This window comes from Protopterus annectens, chromosome 4.part1, assembly GCF_019279795.1.
Source record: "Protopterus annectens isolate FY-2018-M chromosome 4.part1, PAN1.0, whole genome shotgun sequence".
Classification (NCBI taxonomy): Eukaryota; Metazoa; Chordata; order Ceratodontiformes; family Protopteridae; genus Protopterus; species Protopterus annectens.
In genome coordinates, this window is record NC_056734.1 from 788660449 (window position 1) to 788681170 (window position 20722).

A 20722-nucleotide genomic window follows, 5' to 3' on the forward strand; every position below is an offset into this window, starting at 1 on the left:
GAGGGAAAGGAGGTCCACACAGCCTACCTAGACCTCGCAAAGGCTTTTGACACCATTCCCTACTCTAGTATTATAGACAAGCTCACCAGCTTGAACATAAACCCCTACATCACGAGATGGGTTGCCAACTGGCTCATGTATAGAACCCACATGGTGAGAGTTGCAGGCTCTACGTCTGACTCTAAACCGGTTACAAGTGGCGTCCCCCAGGGCTCAGTCCTAGGACCCCTCCTGTTCAGTATATACTTCTCAGAGGTACAGGCAAGCATAGGAAGACTATGGCTGACCAATTTTGCAGATGACTGCAAACTAGGGGCCATAACTGATTCTCCAGCTGATACAGACACCCTTTAGATGGGTCTCACTGGGACAGATACCTGGTGTGAAAATCATGGCCTCAAGCTAAATGCCAAAAAGTGCATAGTCATCCCCTTTTGAAAAAACAAAATACCCGTGAACTACCACATAGGTGGTAGTCACCTAAATACAGAAAATGTAATAAGGGATCTGGGGACCCAAGTAGATAGTAAGCTCTCCTTTGATAATCATATTGCCAAGATGGTTAGAAAATCCTTCTATGTGGCCCACCTAATCACAAAAGGGTTTGCATCTAGAACAAAAGAGGTTATTGTGCCTCTCTACTCATCACTCATTAGACCCATCATAGAATACAACGTCCCATTTGGGATGTACCTTACAAGACACCTGCAACAGCTGGAAAGGCCACAAAAGTACCTCACCAAGAGGATTACTGGCCCCAAACAGATGCCCTATGCAGCCCGACTCAAGAAACTCCAGCTGTACTCAGTTGCATACTGCTTACTCAGAGGTGACCTCTGCCTGACATACAAGGCCATGTCCAACCCAGAATTGATGGACCTGCTCCACCTAAAAAAAAAACAAATCCCGGAGAGCCACACGCTCTAGAGATATAAACCTCACCACAATGATAAATAGGACATGCTGGAGGGATAGATTCCTTCCCAGAGACTCCCCATGCTTTGGAACAGGATTCCAATATACATCAGGCAGAGCCCCTCACTAACACTCTTCAAGAGAAACATTGACGGGTGGATGGGAAACAGAAAAATTACCCAGGGGATCACTGCACTGGCTTTGCTGGACGGTGGCACAGGGAACTAATGGCTCTGCTGGACAGTGGTGCAGGGAATTGATGGCTCTGCTGGACAGAGACACAGGGAACTAATCTAAGGGGGTAGCAAAAGCCAACACATTCTGGCTAGGCTTATAAATGCCCTTGGGCAGATAGCCTAGTACTTACCTATGAACCTATGAACCTATATATATTTATATACATACACACATGCACACACACGCGCGTGCACACACACACACACACACACACACACACACACACACACACACACACACACACACACACACACACACACACACACACACACACACACACACACACACACACACACACACACACACGTGTGTGTGTGTGTGTGTGTGTGTGTGTGTGTGTGTGTGTGTGTGTATATTACTGCCAGAAGTGTTTTTTCAAGTACTACTGGGCTTTATAAAAAGGAATTGTCATAAAATAATCATTTGTTGGGAGTTGCCGCAACGCTGTCATGCAAAAACTACTAAGTTTCCAAGAATATTTTGAAGTTTAAACCATTTACGGCTGGGTTTTGTTCTGGCCCATTTTCCACCACACATACTCAAATGGTAATATGTGATTGATATTAGAAGCTGCTTATAGAATGTGTCTGCTGTTACTATGTAATCAGAGAATAAAGAAATTCTCTTTCCTGTAGTAAATGCAAGCATTTTAAAACAGCACTGTCAGGCTTACTTATCTCAAGTCACATTTTTTGCTATGAGTTTCAGAAAGAGCCCCAACGTAGGTGTAAGAGTTATGTCCAAAAGGGACTGTTTATGCGATTATGGAAAATGTGGGTCAGAGACATGTTTTGAAATTAGGGGAGCCCTCGTTATTGGTAATTTGCATATCTCTGAATTGCTCGTAATTACAATGAATGGAAATCAGGAATTTTCTGCGGTAAGCACCTTGAGCAGACCAGCATACTGCAGACAAATGAAAATTTCCATCAGTCATTCTCTCATAAATGGACACACTCAAACATAGACACACAAATGCACACATGCATATGTGCGCATACATACAGTCAAACACACAGACACACTGGCACACACACACAGACATACACTCAAACACACAGACACACTGGCACACATGCACAGACATACACTCAAACGCACAGACACACTGGCACACACAAGCACAGACATACACTCAAACACACAGACACACTGGCACACACGCACAGACATACACTCAAACACACAGACACACTGGCAGACATGCACAGACATACACTCAAACACACAGACACACTGGCACACACACGCACAGACATCTACAGTAACATACTTCTTGTCTGTCCCTGAGTTGACAAAATGTCCCTGATGTACCTTCTTGTTTGTGTCCAGCCCTTGTAAATCACAGATCCTTGCAGTTAGTTAGTCAGTCAGTAATGCTAGGCATTACATTTTCATTCTTCCTTTTGTTCTTACACTGCATGGTGATGCTACACCTGTTGCTCGACTAACTTTTGCACGAGTCCAAGTCATAGTTGAAAACTTCCCTCAGGTATCACCTAGTGTTCTTTCAAACCCTCCTCAGTTAGCATTTAGGGTTAACTTTCTGTCTTATTAGGCTGCTTTCCCTGCTGAGGGTATATAGTTTGAAGCATCTCCCCCATTTACTTTTTTTCTAAACTCTTAAGGTGAGACGTTAACAGTATCATGCCGGCTAGTAGTAATGCAGAGGATTACAGTCCTCTCAAAGAACTTCTTGTAAGTGATGAAGGTACATGGTTTGAATTTTATTAACTGCCTTTAAGGCATGATATAAAAAAGTATCCTTGTTGTCTAGTACTTCCCATGTCCCATGTTTATTTTTTTTTTTTGCAGCTGGAGAAAAAAAATGACAGTTTTACTTCACCATTACTCTAGTTTTGAGAACTGTGAGTTGGTAATTATGGGGCAGGCATAGGAGAGAGTGGGTAGTAGAAAAGTGTATATTAAATGTCCTCTAGTATAGAAAAATCAAGTTTTGATGTGACTTTTATGACTTGTTGAACAATGACTTCAAATATGAGTCTTTCTTCAAAAGTGACTGCAAAAAGTTTTGTTTGGGAGGTAACATTCGAAGGGGAAAGGAAGACATTAGACTTTGAATCTTGAGCAGTCTTGGATGTCAATAACCGGCATTAAGGACTCATTTTGATTTCAGCACAAGTAAAGGAACGATGGGTTGCAGAGTGAGGTTCCTTTGTTTTGGCTGTAGATTTAATTGCTAAATCAAACACTTATTAGATGAGGGTAGACTTTTCTGAATGCAGAGGTAGACCACTTCTGAATATGTTGAAGAAAAGACCAAGAAATGATCTTTAGGGTACACCAACTGAAATAAGTTGAAAGGTCTATGTAGCCTGCTTCAGTTTATACTTTGTGTCCTACTGGAAAAATAGGAAATGAACAAGGATTGGCAGGAGAAGAAAGCTTTCCTGTGACAGTCTCCAGAAGAGTTCATGACGTGATCACTATTAAATGTTTTTGAATAGTCAAGGACGAATTCAGAGAGCAGACTATTGCTATTTTTATTTAAATGCAAAGTGTTTAAGAAAGATAGTAATGATGTGTCTGTAGTGTAGTGAAAAAAGGGTGAAATCCATGTTGAGCTGGCAAGACAAGGTTATTAGATAGGAAAATTTGAAGTAGTTGGATGTAGATATATTTTTCAAGGAGCTTGTAGAGAGGATAACACTGCATCCGACATTACAAAGATCAATACTATGTCTTTCGCTATGTAGTGGTAAAATGCATGGTTGTATCCAGCAGTTGGGTATAAAGGAGTCTTGTACTTGTCTGATGTGGAATGATGTGGGATAAGCTATAACACTGACAACTATTTTGAGTTACTCAGTAAGCAAGTTGTCAGGAGCCATTGTTGTAATTTTCAACTTGGAAAGATAGGACTGCATTTTGAAAGTTAGGCTGGGCTGCACTGTGATCGAGACGATTTTACGGAAGCATAAAAAGGTAGTGTAAATGTTCAGTGAAAGGCCAGAGTTGGTGTAAAAGGGGTTATGATTCAAGATATAAAGAAGTAGCCGTATTAATAAAGTAGGAATTGAAAGTACAGGCTGTGCTATAAGGGGTATCATTACGTTGAGGGTTTGCTTGTGAAGGTTTGTCTGGTTTCAGTAGCTGTGATGCTGTTGAACAATTTTTTATGATAGTTAATAGTCAGATCTTGATGGTTTGTGGTATGCTTTTCCTTGCAATGTGAACCTGGGTTTTAGAAGTGTTTTTGAGATGATGGTATATTTGCAGGGTTGCACCAGTTTTGTCGGCTTGCCACGAATAACAGGCCCCGTCTCGTTATCATTTTTTTTCTTGTAGTGGAAGATATCCATGGAGGCAGGGCTTGATCTATCTTATTTTCCTCTTATTGGATATGTGAGTTGAGAATGTTTGGCAGTACCTGAATAAAATGTTCTATGGCTTTATTAAGGGGTAGGATTCTTATGGTGTTACACCTATAAAGAATAAGTGCATCTTTAAATAGGTCTTTTTTTTCTATACACCTTTACTGAATTATCACTTGTGACATCGGCAAGTTTACATTCATAAAAAAGTAATCAAACTAAACTAACATAACAGACACTGTACTTCACATATATTGCTATATATCATATGACCTAAACAGTATTACATAAATTATTCAATTCCTGCTTTTTTAAGCAAGAAGTGAAGTTTGGAACAGACAAATTTGTCACGGGACGACCTTGGATGAATAAATTGGTGGGGGGGGGGCTAGAAGTAGGGTGATAGGTAGGTTAGGTCTGTGTGGGTAGGGAGCGGGTAGAAAAGGGGGTCTTAAGGGGATTTGTAGGGGAAATTGGTATGAGTAAGCACATTTTGGTGTGGTCTTGTTGCTCTACCAGCCCTCCTGTTTTTGTGATATCCCTTTGGGCTGGTGGGCGGAGAAGAGGGTCAGGCTTGACCCTCTTCTGTCCCCCTCAGTAGGATATTTGGAACTGAGATGGTGATTTGATGGTGGATGACTTGGAATGGAAATATGGAATTGATATTAAGGTGAGCGGGGATGCTGCCTTCAGGATTATTATGACTTGGAATGGTAATATGGAATTGATGATGATTTTAAGGTGAGCGGGCATGCTGCCTTCATGATTACTTGGATAAGTGAGCAAGTGGAGAACACTGCTTATTCAGGGTGAGCGGGTGTGCTCCCCTTATGTTTACTATCTTATTTGTTGCAATGTTGGATGCTGTGTGCCTCAATAAAGTGTGATGTTTGTTATTCATTTTCATTACAATAAAGGTCGTCAAATGTCTTTGGGTGTTTGTATTTTATTAGGACCGTGATAAAGATCTTTTTTAAAACATCACTTCCTACATAGGCAATCATATATTTATATAAACAAAAACAAACCACACCGACACAATCCTACTTGCAAACATTTTATATCTCAAACCATACTGCTACACCCCCAGTTGCAAACATTATACATCACTTATAATCTCCCCCAGTCTTTGTCACTCAAACATTGCATAGCTCATTTGCTTCTTTAAATTGGTCTTTGTTAAAATGATGGTGTTTTGGCAAGATTGTAGAGGGTTAATTTATGGGAAGTACAGGAGTGTTTAATTTCCTTGATTTTACTTCCTACTTTTTATATTAGTGTACTTGAAAGGCAGATCATGAAACTGCTATACAGAAAAAGCAACGTCTTTAAGCAGAAATAAGAACTAATTTAATATCCAAGTGTATATAACTTACTAGTTTGAGAGAAGGAAGTGAGGTCCCAGGCTAAGAGGAAGGGAAGATGAGAGGAAAAACACGTTGCAATGACACTGTTTCTCACATTTAAGTAAATGAATGTAAGGAACCAGATTGCTTAGATGAGTGAGAGTAAATATGGTTGATTGTTTATAGCATAAAATTTTAATTGCATGAGGATTAAACTATAGGATTGCAAAGACAGACGTACAAGCAAAGGCAGTCAGTTTGCATATATTATGTATGGGACACAAAGTACAAGTCTGTAGCTGTCAGTTCAGATGGACTAGTAAGTGTTAAAAACAAAAACGTTGCTATCAAATTCTTTCTTTGTTAATGTTACTCCTTCTTTTGAAATTAAATCATAGTTTATGCCAGAGACAGGAGTTCAAACAGTTGCAACAAGATACTTTTGCACAATATTGTAATGCACGCTGTTTTAAATACTGCCTACATAATCCACGCACTACTGAGTTACTAAAATTAGATCAAAATGAGCATGTCTGCTTAAGACTAAAATTAAATATCAGGCAAAGTTGATGTTTTGGCTTGTTTGGGCATGGGCTGACAATCAGGCTTGCAGCAGCACAGAAAATGTTACTTCTTTGCCATCTGCTTGAGAGTAAAATTAGATGCCATGGAAAATTGACATTTGGCTTGTTTGATCAGGGGGACGGTCTTTAAGTCTGCAGCAGTGCTATAAATCAAAAAGTTTAAATTTTGACTTGCTTACACAGTGTTGTTCAGACTTGCAGCAATGCTGAAAATTCTACTTCTTAACAACCAGGGCTGAATCAGTAGTCATTGTCACCAGCTGAGAATAAGAAAGATTGATAAAGTGTATTGCAGTATTTGTTTACTTAACAAAAGCCACTGAGCTGTTTGTCCAGTCACTGCTAATAAACATGATGCCTGATCTCTATATCAGTCAAAATGTCTCCTTTTTGTTTGGAAACTTCCTATCCAACAGACCTTTTTAGAGATGGCCGTCTCTTACATACCATCTTACTTAACCAATTTCCTCCAATGGAGTTCTGGAAGGTTACACTGTATCCTCCAATGGGTTGGGCCTACACTTTTTGATAGAATTAAAGTATGTCCTCACATCTCAAATAAATGTTCATATCTATGGAACCATAGGAGTTACCAAAGAAGTGTAAATGACAAATTCTTCACCACAAACTATTTTTATAGTGGTAGTATTCTTTAGGTTCTAGGTCTTAAACTGGATTTTGTAAGTCCCAGTAAGCATGTTAACTATTAGTTTTGTAGTATTTTGTAAATAAGTTAAAATATTTCAGAAACCACTCATGCTACACACATACTGCCAACAGCATTTTGTTCATCTAGCTGAGAGCTTTCATACAAGTCTAAGCAGATTGATGAGTTATTTAGAAAAACATGACATTATAACAATATAAATATTATACACACAAGAAAGAATATAGCTTTACCTGGACTAGACATAGGTCAATTATCAATGCAGTTGCATTTGCCATTCTGTAAGCTTTAAGATGGACTATTCTAATACCTTGCATATAGCATGGCTCTATAACTATTAATATAAATATGAACAAGCAATATTTGATGCCTGGAGAAATCAGTAGGATGTAACCGTAGAATCACCTGAAGGCATCACTCGGCAGTAATGAGTTAATGGTGTACCACAAGATTTTATTCTTCCTCCCTTACTCTTTAATATCTTCACTGACTTGTTTTTTCAATAACCTTCAACATCTAACACTTACACTTTATGCCAAAGATATTGCGATATTCAGATCACATGATTCAACCTGCTTAATATAACACCTACAAAAGACCTTTGTGCACTCACTGAATGGATTAATAACAGCATATTACTGTTGAATACATCTGAAAATAAAGCCATGATATTTGGAACTCGACAGAAAATCATCAAAGTCCCAAGCAGTTGACAAATTACTGACTTGACAATGAGACAATTGAAATAACTACAGCTGCAAGATACCTAGGCATTTGAATAATCCAGTCCCAGGAATTTCAACTTCAGATTGAAAAGACAAGACAAAAAAACTTACTTTTCTGTGTAATGTTTTTTTTCATTCGTTTGTAATTCTTCCTGACTGAGGATGAGATGATTAATCTGGATCAATGGATCAATGTAACCCTGGTTAACAAATATGTATTAATTATTTTTTTTGTATTTATAAGTAAATACATTATGGACTTTATTTCCACCATCTCTGCAGAAAACCTAACAGCCTTGTTAAACTGAATTATACAGATTATGCTAACCATCATTTATATGCTCTAATCTAGAAACTCCAGTACTATGAATTGTCTTACTCTGTCAGGTAAACGTTGTACATAGAAACACAACTACAAGAATACATAAATGTGCAGCAATTAAAATAATTATAAAATGTGTGTGTGTACAATAACTACATCAATAATAAATGTATATAGATAACCAATGTAAATGCTACATAAAAAGATGCAATGTATTACATTCACTAATTATACAACATACATCAAAAACTTGTGATTTTTCAGATGCAATATCAATTAGCATTATATTAGCTATGAACCAACAGTTAATGATGTGACTATTAAATAATATAGCAATAACCCAAGCCTGGGTGTGGGTAATGCTGGATTTACCCACGATTGGTGTGGTTTGGTCAAGAGGGCAAAGCCCGAGTGGCCAAACAAAGCCAACTGTAGGTAAATCCAGCATTACCCACACCCAGGCATGGGCTATTGCTATTATACAATGACATTATTTAAGAAATAAAATAATTACTTTTCTTAAATAATGGCATTGTATAATGCCTCCTTGCTGCCCTTCCGCAGCTGTCTTGTATTCTGCGGACATTCTGATGTACTGCGCATGCATATGCCTACACAGTACATCAGAGCTGTGAGCAAAAGCAACAGAGAAAGCAAGATCCCTGCTGCTTTTACAAACTGTTTTGCTATGTTAAATGGGTTTAACATAGCGAGACATCTTTAAAAAAAGCAACGGAGAATCTCCGTTGCTTTTTTTTAAGCTGTCTTGGTATGTTAAACCCAGTTAACATAGCAAGACAGTTTTGAAAAAAGCAACGGAGAAATCAAGATCTCCGTTGCCTTTTACAAACTGTCTCGCTATGTTAAAGGAGTTTAACATAGCGAGACAGCTTTAAAAAAGCAATGGAGAATCTCCGTTGCTTTTTTTAAAGCTGTCTCGCTATGTTAAACTCATTTAACATAGCGAGACAGTGTGAAGCAATGGAGATCTTGCGTTCTCCATTGCTGTAAAAAAAGAGTTATAGTAATAGAAAAAGTCCAGGCGACCGGACCTTTTTCCATTACTATAACTTTGATTTACAACATGCACGTTGACCAATCAGTGTGCATGTTTTTGAATATTAATGGAGGGTCGTTGTATAATAAATTGTTTGACCTTTAGTGTTTTATGAATCTTTATTGCCTATAATACAAGTAAAGATGCTTCATGGGAATACAAGTGAGCAAAAGCTGCAGTAAACCACAAACTGCTTATGGAAGGACTCATGGATTTTAAAATATACTTTAAGTACTTACATATTTTGATTTAATATTTGAATTAAGATCAGAAGTCTTAATTAGATTTGATAGAAACACTTAAACATGTATTTTGGTGTTTGTGGGTCCTTTCATAAGTGATTTATTGGCTGTTTAATGCTATTAATAATAATTAATAATTAATAATATTTTAATACTGTTTAAAACTGCTATCAAGACAGACAGGAGGTGATTTTTATATATTATTGTCAAATGTGCACAAGGTATGTATAGCTTCTGTATTATACTTCATGTTAGTACATCCCCAGGCCATGACAGTGAATGGATTCTGTGAATGACATCACCTATCTGTTCGATAAGGTTAAGTAGAATGACAGATAGCTACATATATGTTAGACAAAGATGACAGACACATAGACAGATGACAGGCAGTTAGACTGATGAAAGGTAACTACATTAATAATCCACAATAGATACATGGATAAATTGATAGACAGCTAGCTACAGACTTAGAGATAGGTAGGTAGACAGATAGCTAATGAGGTACAGCGATAGGCAGATAACTAACTAACTAAACAAATAGAACTATATTTTAAATTTGTACAGATATGGATACTATGCTTGTTTGTCATAATTTTTAGTTTTTGAGATGGTTTGTATCCTCTTTTAGAATTCATATGTGACTCACAATCTCTGGCAAATGTTATTCACAAAATGTAAAGAAATTATGTAATACTGCAGATTGAAACCAGGGAAATGGATTTTGCTTTTTAAGTTGAGATCTGATAACATTTAATTGTCTGCAATCTACTGTAATAAAACTTCTAATGATTACTTTTTCTGAAAGTTATTTTAGGACTTATTTCTTTCTTTTCCTTTTTTTCAATGCCATCAACTCTTTAAAAGGGGTTATTTGCTTTTACAGTAACTGATTAATTTAAATACTGTACTGATATAAATTGCTTAACTTTTCTTGCTGACCTGTCTGAATATTATGACTGTACTGATATAAATTGCTTAACTTTTCTTGCCTACCTGTCTGAATGTTACTATCAGTGCTCTTTTACTGATTTGCATTATTAGACCCGCGGTAGTGGTGCTGCGGTAGCATTGTCGCCTCACAGCAAGACGTTGTCGCGTTTGATTCTCAGCTAGAGCGTCTTCTGTGTGGAGGCATGCATGAATGGGTGTGCCTTTGTTGAAGGTTGTGCATCAGGGCTGGTAACTCGGCACGTAAAAATCCACTACCAAACATTAGCGGACTGGAGTTCCGCTGTGGCGACCCCTAACCGGGATAAGCCGAAAGACACAACTACAAGTGAACAAATATTTATTATTTGCTGTCTGTAGATATAAGATGCTGAATGTTTTATTGCTTACCTACAATCAGGTAAGTATTTAAACATTTGGTTAAAAATTAGTTGTCACTGGCAATGTTTTTTATTATTATTATTAGTATTAGTAGTAGTAGTATTTCAAGGGAGTGGATACATTTTGTACTCATTGAAATGGACAAAATGGAAGGACATTTTCTCTGCAAAGTGGGCGACTTTCAGATATGCTATAATTATAGTGGATTGTGTTTCTCAGACTGTTCTGCTACATGGGGATATTTTGATCTGAAGATGCATTTTACAGCATTTAGCAAATTATAGTGGAACTACTTATTTGCTTTCAGTTTTACTGCACTGTATTGCCCTGTACAGAACTCCATAGCAGCATCTGCAGACCTATACTTGCATGCGTGTCATAATGTTACAACTACAAGAATTCTGAAGAGGTCAAAAGATGCTTGTGGCCAGAGCTTGAAAAAAGTATGGAAAGGAATGTGATTAAGCTCATCGTAGATCTAAGGGTACAGAAGTTAAATTATGAGCCAAGGATAAGCAATGTTGTTAATGCTGGTTAAAACATCTTTATTTAAAATACAGTGCAGTGTTTAATAGTTGTACTGCAAAGGAATAATCCATGCAGATGCATGAATATTGGTGCTAATCAAGGAAATTTGAACTGTGTCTTGGATTTAACATGACATTGAGGAGATGTGAAAACATTTATTTCTCTAGTTTAAAATATATTTGATTACTAATCCTGGACTATTGCTAAAATATGTTACAGGATGAAAGTCTGTAGATTACAGTTAATTCTGGTAATGATATCATAAACATTATGTATGGTGCTGGACCTAAAGACAGGTAGGAGATGTGAAGGTAAAAAGTAACGTATCACAGTACAATTACATGGGAAAGTGAAGTCTTTAATAACCTTGGATAAGCAGAAATGCAAAGTTAAGTGTCAGTAAAAATGAGAAGCTATAAGTAAGGATGATCTGAGGAAAAAATATCTAAATGAAAATAATCCAAGCAGATACAAGCACGGATATAGTCAGGAACATTCTCCAGTCAAAATGGCCTGAAAGTTTTAAGAATTATTTATATTTTGCAATGAGTTGTGCTAGAATTTAAATTTAAAAGATGGCACAGCTGTCATATTTTGTGATTATGTGTTTGTTAAGTTGCTCTGATTTCAGAATGCCTGGATGATTCCATTTTTCTGCCTTGTATAAGCCTGCACAATTGAGGAATTGGAGGTGCACTTGTCAGAGAAGGAATATTGCAGAAGCTGGAATGCAATGCCAAACGCATCCATTATGGGGCTCTGGCTGTAATACAAATTAAGAGACTGAAAAAAAGCAGTTTGTCAATAACAGGACGTACGTGGTATCATTCAAATATACTCTACTGGAAGTTGAGGTAGGGAAGTTTATTCTATATATCAAGCACAACTGCTAAGTTTAAAAAGGCAGTATGCTTGACTTCCTTCAAAATTTTAGTTTATTTTATCAAAAGTATTTTTAACACTCTCTGCACATATGTTCCTAAAGCCACGGTAACCACATTATTACCACAGATCATATGCCCACTGCATTGCAGAATATCTATTTTACCACTTTGTAGCAAATAAACCAACCATTTGACAGTATATGGCTGCAGATAGTAAAAGCCCCATGAGATGTTGTCCAGATATTTTACTTCTTCTCAATCAGAGGAGATAACACATTGGAGAAAAGAGAGGAGCATAATTATCATTAATACACATCAGAGAGACTTGTGACATCATTGAAAAGTACATCCATTACCAGATGGTACTGATCATTGAATAGATTCATTCATATTATGTGATACTGATAAAAGACCAGCTTTAGCCATATATGCCTAAGAAATAAAGGATAGTTTTGAAACAAATGGAATTTTCATACTGTCTCCAAGTTGTTATAAGGTGTCTTTCCTAGGTTACAGAGGAAGTCAAGTCCCATAAAGTTTCTACAGCACTGCTATTGTACACACACACATACACACACACACACACACACACACACACACACACACACACACACACACACACACACACATATATACCTATCTATCTATCTATCTATCTATCTATCTATCTATCTATCTATCTATACAGTCCTTCTCCAATCAACCTGTCCATTGTAAACTCTCATTTTTGTGACCTTTCAGTTCTTGTTATCAGCCTTGACAAGATTGGTTTGGGTACCTCTAGCAGGCATCTCACTTATCACATACCAAATTTTCTTTGACTTGATACATTTGCCATGCCAGGATACAGTTCTGTTTTTCTTTTTTTTTCACAAGGTAAAACCCATTAGTCTCATAATAATGATGGCATTGTTGATCAGCAGAAGAAAGCTAGCAATCATTCTAACTGTTTATTGGAAAGAAACAAATGTGCTGTTTATAGGTTGGGCTGCCCCTGCATGCTCCTTGTAGAAGCTGTGTGTGTGTGTGTGTGTGTGTGTGTGTGTGTGTGTGTGTGTGTGTGTGTGTGTGTGTGTGTGTGTGCACACACATGCACCTATGCATGCATATGTCCAAAAACACTTTCTTATAGTTATGCAACTTTCAGAACATGAGAGTACCTTTTCAGAACCCTTATCTCCCATTCTGTGAAGTTTTGTGATGAGTATGTCAGCTTGTTGGAGACACGTCAATTAATCTGGACTTGATGAAATGCATCCAAAGAAATTATGTTTCCACTTTAGTATATGCAGTAAGCTCATACATATTAGGAGCACAAACTAAACCAAAACACACAGTAGATTAGCAGTAGCTTAGACCATTTGCCTTTACTTGTGTTATATGACAGCATAGACTTCTATCTTTTAATACCTACATTTGTTTGGTTGTTTATGTGTTTGTGTACATGTCTGTGTATGTGTGTGTGTGTGTGTGTGTGTGTGTGTGTGTGTGTGTGTGTGTGTGTGTGTGTGTGTGTGTGTGTGTGTGTGTGTGTGTGTGTGTGTGTGTGTGTGTGTGTGTGTGTGTGTGTGTGTGTGTGTGTGCATGCCAGGGGTACTGAATTTACCTTTCTTTGTTGCATTTACTTTGCTCATCCCTCTTGACTTTTTCAAAGACAAAGTCCAAGGTTTAAGGAACCCTTTTATTTTTAATAGCTTGATTGAATTATCACTTACTACATAGGCAAACGTCTATTTATATAAAAGAAAACAAAGAATATTAACATATTTCCAGTTGCAAACATTAAACACAACATATATTCTATTGTGTATTTATCATCAATTCAATATTATATAAATTGATCAATTCCTTCATTCCCAAAAACCTCACCCATCCTCCTCCAAAACATTATTCTGCATGCATTATAGGTTCATAGGTTCATACTAGGCTATCTGCCCAAGGGCATTTATAAGCCTAGCCCAGAGTTTTGTGGCTTTTGCCACCCCTTTAGTTTGAAGGATACTATGCCCATTATTTTGCTGTGCCTCTGTCAAGCAGTGACACTGAGGTAATCCCTGGGGTATATCTGCAATCTCCCATCCATTGGTCAAGATTTCTCTTGAACAAGGCCAGCGAGGTGCTCTGCCTCACATGTACCAGGATTTTGTTCCACAGCATAGGGAGTCTCTGGGTGATGAATCTGTCCCTCCAGCATGTCCTATTAATAACCGTGTCAAGGTTTGAATCTCCCGCCCTTGTAGTTCTGAGGGATCTAGATTTTTTGAGGTGAAGCATGTTCATCAATTCTGGGTTGGACATGGCCTTGTATGTCAGGCACAGGTCACCTCTGAGCAGACGGTAAGCGACTGAATAGAGCTGGAGTTCCTTCAGTCGGGCAGCATAAGACATATTTTTCAGACCCTTTATCCTTTTGGTGAGGAACTTTTGGGGCCTTTCCAGTTGCTGCAGGTGTCGGGTCAGATACATTCCGAATGGGGCATTGTACTCAATCATCGGTCTGATGAGTGATGAGTACAGGGGGACGATGACCTCCCTTGATCTAGATGTGAATCTCTTCATGATCAGGTGGGCAATGTAGGTCTTCCTAACTACTTTGGCAATGTGAGTGTCAAACGAAAGGTTACTGTCAACCTGGGTCCCCAGATCCCTAATAACCTCTTCTGTGCTCAGTGGATTGCCACCTATATGGTAGCTAGGGGTAACCTTGTTTTTCCCGAAGGGTATGACTATGCATTTTTTGGCGTTTAACTTTAGTCCATGGCTCTGGCACCAGTTATTCGTTTTTATGAGACCCTTCTGAAGGATATCTGTGTCAGATGTGTTCTCGACTATGGCACCCAGTTTGCAGTCATCTGCAAATTTTGTCAGCCATAACCCTCCTGTGTTTGCTTGTACTTCTGAAAAGTATATGCCAAACAAGAGTGGGCCCAGGACTGAGCCCTGTGGGCACCACTTGTGACAGGCTTTGAGTCTGACATGGCGCCAGCAACTCTGACCCTGTGGGTTCTGTCACTTAGCCAGTTTGCTACCCATCTTGTGACGTATGGGTTTACATTTAAGCTGATGAGTTTTTCAATGATACCTGAGTGGGGTATTGTGTTGAAAGCCTTTGCCAGGTCGAGGTAGGCTGTGTGGACTGCCTTTCCCTCATCAATGGCCTTGGTGACTGTTTCGAAAAAGTCAACCAAGTTTAAAAGGCATGATCTGCCTTTGACAAAGCCAAACTGGGTTGGATCCAAAGTCTGCAAGTCCCCTATGTCTTTATTTATGATTTCCATTATGATCCTCTCCATAGCTTTGCAGATAAGGCTTGTCAAGCTGATGGGATGGTAATTTCCAGGGTCGGTGGAGGCACCGCCTTTGTGAAGTGGGACCACAGTTGCCGTACGCCACTCCTTGGGTACGTATCCTGAGGTGAGGCTAAGATTAAACAGCTGTCCTAACTGCGGGTTTAATTCCTCATTGAGTTCATGGAGCACACAACCGGGGATACCATCTGGTCCCATGGATGCTGTGTTTTTCGCCTTGGAGAGAGCAGTTCTCACCTGAGCGTTAGAGATGTTTGGGGGGCTACAATCCTCTGGTATAGATATCTCTCCTTTTGGAGTTTGCACTGAACCTGTCAGCCAGTATGTTGGCAATGTCTGTAGGTTCAGTGATTTTTACATCATTTTGAACTAATTCTGAGCATATCTGGGAGTTTCCTCCCAGGTTTCTGACGTAGCTAAAGAAGGCCTTATGATTGTCTTTTAGCGATTTTTCTCTCAAAATTTGCCTTGGATGATTTTATGAGAGATCGTAGTTTTTTACTTATAGTGATCAAAGGTGTCTTACCTTTTAGGGAATTTGCTCTATCTTGTAGTAGCTTCCTCCTTTTGTTGTAGAGCTTGTTTATGGCTGGGGTCCACCAGACTGGACGCTTGCCTTTGGTACAAAAAGTCTTTGTTTTGTTTGGGATTGCCTGATCCATGCAGTCCTGTAGGTGCTGGTAGAAGGCATTTGTAAGTGATTCAGCGGCTTGAGTAATGGTTTCCGCAGGCTTGGGGGCCTTAAAAGAGACCACACTATTCTTTATAAGTGTGAAGTCGGCTTTTGAGAAGTTCTTCACTGTGGTCTTTTTTATTTCAGCAATTCCCATTTTTTGGTGTAATTTGCTCCTATCCTTTTCTAAAGTTCCCACTTCCAGTTCTTTTGTCTGTTACAATATTTAATACTTCAAATATAGCTGGTATAAACTTTGATTTCCATTTTCTAGTAATTGCTTTTTTGGTAGCCAACAGAATTAAACTTACTAATGCTAGACAATTCAAATCCTTTAACCTAGCTCAAAAAATCATATACTTAATTACAGCCATTCGCCCAACCAATATTACTGACAGAGTAATCTGTAGGGAATTTGTAAAATCTGTCAACTCATTACACTCGTAAAACATATATTCCCAGTTACCTAATTTTGCACATCACATCTCCAACATTTGCTATGTACCTGAGGAAACATTCTTTGGAGTCTGCTTGGGAAATAAAAATGCCTATGCAAAACTTCCAAGCAAAACTCCTAAAGAATTAATAACCCTTGAGTACAGAAGGAATCAATCACCATGTGGACTACTCTTAAGGGGTGATCATCACCTTCTACATACTATTTTTAATCTCTGTCTCTCATGGGTGAATCTGCTAAACTGGTTTCCCATCAAACAATTGCACAGTAATTAGTATAGCTAGAATTTCTTAATAAATTAAGATGACACAGTCATGCAGCATTTACTGCCATTGACCCATGGTATGTGAATCCCCAGTTTGGTTTTCAAATGGGATATGCTTTTGTGTAAAGCATACAAGTCATCTCTGTGCCCATTTGGGTTTTTCCTGGGTGCTTCAGTTTCCTCCAACATCCCAGAAAATTGCTATTAGTGAAGTGGTGACATCATACCAGGGGCTGTATTCTCTACTGTGCAGAAACTGAATACGAGGTCAGGATCTGGCTCCCCTCTTTACCCTAAAAGTGGGTAAGAAAACATTATATAACTCCGCCATTGTGCCTCACAACAGATGTATTTGTTTTTAGTATGACTTTTTACTACAGCATTTTGTGATATAAAAAAATAATTTCTGATTGAATCCCATGTAAGTGATAAAACTATTTTGGTGAGTGGCTACCTCAAATGCAGAAAAACACAATTGGGCTAAATTTTGATGAAGGATGTTGTTGATAATATTGTCGCAGTGACTGATTGTGAGATTCATTACAACTGGGCTGAGTGAAAATGCTGAAAAACTGATGTCCTACTCCCTTTCTTGCTGGTAAGAATGACAGAGCATAACACAACTCTTGGCACTTGATGAAGGCCAAGTATGTAAGTAAAAAGTGACTCTGGCAGCTTTTTGGGCAAATAAATGCAGCAGGCATGAATGTGAAGGCAAAGATAATATATATCCTTTCATGCTACCATGGCAACTGAAGTAGGGAAGGTTAGCTCCAAGATTGTCACCACCGAGGAGAATTCCTAAAACTATTGCCATAGGATAACTACTGAGGAGGAGAAGACCGGTGTCTCTTTATTCAGTAGGTGATGGGGCAAGACAAGGCATGACTGACAAATCCAAAAATAGTAAGTCTTAGCCAACAGTTACTGTATTCGGTTAAGGGACGGATTCTTGTGGCAAGTCTTGGTGAGATCTGAAAGGCCACACAGTCAGGTATACTGGTTTTGTAGGGAGAAACGACTCTGGTAAATAAAATGCATCTTGTATAAAAAGAGCTAAGTACAAAAGGAGATGTAAATAACGATTCTGATAAAGAGCAATGTGGGGCTTTTTGTTATCTCATGAAATTGTGGATTCACCTGCAAAATATGCAGAAGACATTTTAAAAAGAAAAAGCAGGGTTTTAGGTATGATTTAAAGAGTTGCAAAGATATGCATTTGCAGTTTTTCTATCACTTTATACTATGTGAAACAATTGTTCTGTATTACTTTAGTTTTATCAGTGTTGCATGAATCCTTAGAAGCATTTTAATGTATATTGTTGGCCATGTAAATGAAGCAGTAAATAGTCTCATTAACATTGTGCAAAGAGATCATTAAGTAAACTCTGGGAATACTAGAGAAATGCACAATTCTGAATAAATGTAAGGACTGTATTTATTTAACATTTGTTTACCAGGAAAGTCCGACTTGGAACGAAGCCAATTTTCAGTACAGGCCCAGGGGGAAATGCACAAAACGCATGTTTTTTTAATGTGGGAAGAAACCAGAGCACCCAGAGGAACCCAAAAAATGCAGAGAGGACATGCAGACTCCACACAGAATGCACCCCAGCTGAGAATCAAACCAGAGAACTTCTTGCTGTGAGGCGACAATGCTACTGCCACACCACTGCACCTTCCATATTGCAATTAATGTGTTTGAAAGTAGCAAATTAAGGTATAGTGTTAATAAAATAATATTTATTTTACACCACAACTTTACATTATGAAGAGGTAATAAGATATGCTTATCTAGAGAAATATAAAACAGAACTAATTTTGAAACAATGCCAAATTATTAGTAAGTATCTCTAGATCTGACATGCAGATATTGGAAGACATGATGTTATAAAGTAAAACTGTACCATGAAACAATACATGTAAGAAAGCATTTCTCAATATACTCAACTGACTTGATTATCAGACATATCCTTTTTGAATCGGTAATCTCGTTTAGCTGAATTTTTGCACTCACATATAATGTTAGTATCAGTGAAAGCCTTATCACTGATGATCAGCATCAACAATCGTTAGACAGAAATTATAATAATTTCAAAGAAAATAAAAGCAAAATATTTTCATTGTCAAAAGTCTTAATTCCTTCAAAGCTTAAGTACAGAAAGCATTTGCATTTAAAATGGGGAAGTGTTTTTCATGTGCTTCAGTAATGCACAAAGGACAGTTCTCCTTTATGTATTGCCTTTAGTTTTGTTTTCTTACCAGCTTTATGTGCTCTTTAAAGTAACTCTCACTTCATAAATGGAACAAATAAAGCCGGATACAGAACTAGAATACAACGAGAAACATTCATTTTAATAAAGCGCTTTTCGTCTAACCTATTGGTTAGACTTCTTCAGACAAAATAGCATCCAAGAAATTCAAACTTAAATAAACTCATTAATTAAAACCATGTGACAAACAAAGCCCAGAATTTAAAAGGGCATGACATTCCATATAAAAAGTCTAAAACTTTCACTTCATGTTTTAGTACAACAAACATCTTTCAGTAGGAAACGATTTGTGTGCCATGATCAACATTAGTCAATGTTTCCCTTGTTATAAGATGCAGTTTTACAGAAAGCATAAGTTACACAGTTTGCATATGGTAATGCTGCAACTAGTACAGTTTGCTGAAACAATTTAACAAAATAATAGACTATGGTGTTTTGCGTTCATTTACCTCTTTAAAGAGTCTAACCCCTGAGTAAGATAACATGATTTTAACAGGACTCTTGATTGGCATTTGCCTACAGTGAATATTATCACTGCCTTTCATACTCTGGTTCTTCTGACTAGCATTTGATGATAGGATACTGGTGTTTGCCTTTTCTCTTCCTTTTTTGCACACTCTGGCACAGCTGACAAACTTTCATGCTTAACTTTCCAGAAATAGAGGGTGAATTATGCCTCACATGTGTAACATCCTTTCTTCCTTTTAGAATGTGCTGGATCCAAGAATAAAACATTTCAAGGTTTCAATCAGTTGTTCCTTAGTCGGAGTGAATCTGACTGGGGAGCATAAAGGACGGTCCACAGCAACACTTTTTTTTTATTAACGAATTACATAATCCTATAAAAGTCATTGCTTTTTTTGTCAAAGAGATGAGCTCAGACATATATCAAAGGCCTGTTGGAATATTAAATCAAACAGAGACAGACTATCCCCAAATGTGGGACAATATTTTGTGGGGCAATAGGTTAGGCAGATGTTATTATTTCATTGCTACTTTTCAGTGCAAGAGTATTGAAAAGTTGTTTAGACTGACAAAATTATATGATATAGTTAAAGTGAGAATAAAAATTGAGCACAAGTGATAACATAGGACAAAATGGGCACTTCAACAGATTTATCATATAAAAGAACACCACTGCACAAACATTATAATCTCAGAATGGTGGTATGTGATAAGAAAAACATTCTGAACATATAAAATGCAAATAAACTAAAACAAATAGCTTGACAAGCCATTAACTCAATTTAGCAAAATATTTGGATACCTCTCTTTAATACCTATCATAGCAAACATTTTTAGGTAATATACAACATGATAGTTGTTCAATGCACTGCCAATTTATGGTCGGGTTGACTAACAAAGACTATGATACTTTTGTTTCAGCAAGCAAAGTATATTTTACAATTCATGACTAAGTGCTAATGCAGATTTAAGATGATAACTGTTTTTCCAAATGTGTGTATATATATATATATATATATATATATATATATATATATATATATATATATATATATAAATATATATATATAGTTCCCCTTCACAAGATCGAGTTACTGAAAGCTTGAAATT

The 20722-nt window shown here is 37.6% G+C and overlaps 1 protein-coding gene across 2 annotated transcripts in view; it reads right to left on the bottom strand.

Moving 5' to 3' along the window:
• Positions 1-20722, bottom strand: part of MBNL1 (muscleblind like splicing regulator 1) — an 874569-nt gene that overhangs the window by 780193 nt on the left and 73654 nt on the right. Inside the window, exon 2 of one of the 2 annotated variants that reach the window (XM_044070522.1) lies at positions 7921-8009. The exons of the other annotated variant lie outside the window; for it this stretch is intronic. The gene's annotated coding sequence lies outside the window, so the exon portion shown is untranslated. The remainder of the gene's footprint in view (positions 1-7920; positions 8010-20722) is intronic. 2 annotated transcript variants of the gene reach the window in all.